Source organism: Myotis nattereri, assembly GCF_964212035.1.
Source record: "Myotis nattereri genome assembly, chromosome: 1".
NCBI lineage: Eukaryota > Metazoa > Chordata > Mammalia > Chiroptera > Vespertilionidae > Myotis > Myotis nattereri.
In genome coordinates, this window is record NC_138075.1 from 226,216,476 (window position 1) to 226,220,960 (window position 4,485).

General features: G+C 39.2%; 1 long non-coding RNA gene across 1 annotated transcript; it reads right to left on the bottom strand.

Annotated features, from left to right (window-relative positions):
• Positions 1-300: 300 nt before the first annotated feature.
• Positions 301-2,570, bottom strand: LOC308516056. Its single transcript, XR_013995693.1, has 3 exons — positions 1,877-2,570; positions 1,628-1,740; positions 301-760 (listed from the first exon to the last, which is right to left on the bottom strand). It is a non-coding gene; the product is annotated as an uncharacterized lncRNA (long non-coding RNA).
• Positions 2,571-4,485: the final 1,915 nt, after the last annotated feature.

Below are 4,485 nucleotides of genomic sequence, written 5' to 3' on the forward strand. Positions count from 1 at the left end.
GATGTTCTAGCAACAACCAACTGACCCACAGGCTAAGGCAGTCTTTTGCCCATTTTTAATTGGATTATTTGTGGGAGTTTTTGGTGTTGAGTCTTATAAGTTCTTTATAAATTTTGGATATTAGCCCTTTATCAAATGTATCACTGGCAAATATGTTCTCCCATTCAGTGGGCTCCCTTTTTATTTTGTTGATGGTTTCCTTTGCTGTGCAAAACCTTTTTAGTTTGATGTGAAGGGATTAATAAAAAACTAATAATAATAATAATAATAATAATAATAAACACATAGACACAGACAACTGCATGCTGTTTTTGCTTTATTTTGCGAGATCAATGAGGTGCTTTAATTTAATCTTTCATAACAAAAAAACTTATCATAAAAACATTTGCATATATATACATATATACACACACATATATATATGCAAACTGTGGATTAAAAAAAAATACCAGTGGAGTAACTACGCAGCATTGGCATCTAACTATCAATAGAGATTCTTTTGACACTTCAATTAGCTTAAGGGAATTTCAGTGCAATGCAAGTATGTGGAACAGGGTGGGGCAGGGACATATAGGGAACAGGCGTGAATACAGCATCCTGTCACCTACTGTCTCTAAGATGTCATACATGGGCACCCCTCCTTGCAGTAGTATATCCTGGGGCTGAATCTGCATTCCACAGTCTTCACTCAGGAGACATCTCAGTTGAGTGGGGCTGAGGCAGTGAGTGACACTCCACATCTCACAAGGGCTCTGGGTTCCTGCAGAGGGAATTGATCTAAGGGTGTGTATGCTTTGCCTGAAGCCAGTGCTTTAGGGTGGGACACACACTGGTAAGCTGACACCTTAGCACAAGTTAATTAGCATCTGTCTCTTGACCCAGTGACTGACTCAACAGTGAGAACAACAAACTGTCAAACCAATTGAAAAAGAGGAGTGAGCGAAATGTACAAAGGAAAGGGTGGAAGGAAAATTTTATAACTTACCATGATGCTAGCCTTACAAAATGTTTACGAAAATATATGCATTTTATATTTCTAAGGCAGTGTAGAAAGTCTAATTCAAATAATTAGCTGAGTTAGTCTAGACTATGCAGTTGTAACAAATAAACCTCCAAATCTCAGGGAAGGGGATAGGACAGATAGAAGAGGGTATAGGGGAACAGGGGGATAAATGGTGATGGAAGGAGGGAGACTTGACTTGGGGTGGTGATCACACCATACAATATACTATAGAACTGTACACGTGAAATATATATAAATTGTATTAACTAATGTCACCCCAATAAATTCAATTAAAAAGTTTTTAAAAAATCAAAATAAGGAAAATTAGCAAAAGAGATGGTTAATAAACATCTCAGAGTTCTTTCCAGATGGAAAAAAAAAGATTTTTTTCCCCTTAAATTCCCCTTAACTTGTCGCTATTTGACAGAAGTAGTCCAAATAAGAGCAGCATGTTTCAAAGGGGCCGGCAGGTAAGAGAGCAGACAGCAGCCTCCCCTCTCAGCCAACAGGTGCTGCGAACACAGATGTTCAGGGAGTGAAGGGCAGCCACTTGTGATAATGTATTGCATCATTTCTTCGACCTCAAGATAAAAGCAAACAAGAGGAGCAAAATGTGCCGCTCACCAGGCTGTAAAAATGAAACCTTCCACGCAGCCCTGATCTGTCGCAGGAATTCTGTCTCTGCCAGAGAGACTGGGGATTTCCGTCAGGATGCCAGCTGGGCCTCGCCCTGGATGCTTTTGGAAGGAAAAGAAATAAAATTAAGGACTATAAGAAAGGGTTTAAAATTTAATTTAATTTTGCTAAAACAGCAAGTCACATTCACTGAGCTGTTCCAATCTTCTGAAAGGATACAGAAAAATGAGCACTTACCCAGCTTCCACCGAGACAAACTTTGTGTGTGTTCTGTTACTGATGCGCACAGCAGCTGCAAGAGGATGAGTAATTATTGTCCCCATTCTCAGCTGAGGACAGCAGAGTTTGGCAAGTTTATGTCACTTGTCCAAGGTCACAGAGCTAGGCTGCAGTAGGGCCAAATCTAAATCCAAGTCTAATTCGGAGGTTCCCATCATCCTCTACTCCTCACTCCCCACTACAGTAGTCCCCTTACCTGTGGTTTCACTTGCCTTGGTTTTAGTTACCCACAGTCAACTGGAGTTGGAACATATTAAATGAAAAATTCTAGAAATAAACAGTTCATAAGTTTTAAATTGCTGCGGTAAGCGGTGTGATGAAATCTCCAGCACTCTTGCCCTGGATGTGAATCATGCTTCACTGAATCTCCATGCTGTCACACCCTCGCCATCGTTCGCTGAGCAGCCTGCATTGCTTTCACATCAACTGTCCTTGTATCGCAGAGCTTGTGTTCAACTCACCTTCATTTTACCTCATAATTGCCCCAAAATGGAAGAGTCCTGATGCCCACTATTTGGATTTGCCAAAGAGAAGCTGTAACATGCTTCCTTTCAAAAAAAAGAAAGCTCTCCACTTAATAAGGAAACAAGCAAAGCCACATGCTGAGCTCTCTCGGATCTATGGTAACAACAAATCTTCTATCCATAACATCATGCAGAAGGAAAAACAAATCTGTGCTAATTTTGCTGTTGCACCTTAAATTGCAAAAGTTACCACCACAGTGGCTTTGGATCTTCACCTTAGACTGACCACAACTGTCAAAGCTGCATCATGTCAGTCTCACGCTACCCAGTCCTGCTTCCTCCGGACTATTCCCTTAAGGAGGTTCCAGATCTGTTTTGTGGTCAGAAGGCTTTCCTTGCCCAATCCTACTTCCTCTCTCTTTATCTTTCAAAGCCTCCTGTGGGTTCTGAGCATCTGCTTCTGTGAATGGACACAGTACCTAAATGCCATGCTGCCCCAGGTCTGAGGCCTTGAATCACTGCTACCTATATTCATTTCCTATATAAGCCCACTGAGTTTATTGAGTATTAATGTCACTTCGATGTTGAAGACTCAAATTTGTGATTCTAGCCACCAGCAGTCTTCTGACCTCCAGACACATGTGCCTAATCCCTACTCAACATCTCCATTGGCTATTCAATAGGAATTTAAGGCTTAATGTGTTCAAGTCCATACTCTGATCTTTTTCCTAAACCTATCCCTTTTCTTATCTTTCTCATCTCAATAATTACTCTATATCTATAGTTGCCAAGAGCAAATATGCTGGAGTCATCCTTGATTTCTCTCATTCTCTCATAGCCCACACTAATGCATCAGCAAATCCTGTGGGTTCCACCTAAAAATGCATACAGTACCTTACCAGTTCTCATCTGCTGCACCAGGACAACATCATTTAAAGCCACTAGTCATGTTCTCTTATATAGATTATTGCAATAGCCTCCTATTTGGACTTCATATCTCTACCCTTGACCTATTCAAAGTTTTTCACACAGCAGTTGGAGTACCCTTTAGAAAGACAAATGCTGTATGATATCACTTATGTGTGGAATCTAAAAAGCCAAACTCATAAAAACAGAATAGAATACTGGTTATAGAGACTGAGGGAGTGGTGGAACAGGACAGATGTGGTTTAAAGGCATAAACTTCCAACTAACAGTAAATAAATTCCGGAGATTTAATATTCAGTTAATGAATAGAGACTAGAGTATTGTATTATATCATCAAACTTGCTAAGAGACTAGATCTTATTATTCCAACCATACATACAAAAAATGATTATGTAGCATAAAAGAAGTGTACAACAGCAATTATATTATAGTCTATAAATGCTGCATACCTTAAATTTATACAATGAGATATATATTTCAACAAAAATTTAAAAATAAAGACTTAATTCTCAAAATAACCTATAAGACCCCATGTTATCTGGCCCCTTCTCCACAGTTTTTCCCTCTTGTTCACTCATTTCTTTTATTCTAACCACATGGACTTCACTGCTGATCCCCAAATCCTGAAACCTGTCTCTACCTCAGGACTTCACATGTGACAGTCCTTTGCCTATAAATTTTCTTCCCCTGATAACTGAAGGGCTCTCTTACCCCCTTCACATCTCTACTCACATGTCCCTTGTCAGTGACATCTTTCCTAAGCTCTGTATGCAGAATTGCACACCCAGTGCCTCCTTTTCCTTTCCCTACTATCCTTCTCTTAGCTCTTAAAATCTAGCATAATTGATTTTCTTCTCACACCTCTTATTTTCAGGAGGAAAAATTTATACTTATTGTATTCCCTATTGGATTCCTAATACCTATTTCAATATCTTTTATGTAGCAGAAACCCAATAAATGTCTTGTATATAAATTAATGAATTAGGATAATAACAATGCTGACCACATAAAGAGGTTGTGATCTCTAATAATTAATGCAAATTATTTAGTCCAGTTCCTGGCACAAAATAAGTACTCAACAACCATAAGTTTGTGTTAATAATATTAGCAAGTTTTAATCATGGCTGCCTTAGCGAAGGTGAACACTTCAGTAGCAGCCTCCATTCTGGAGACAAA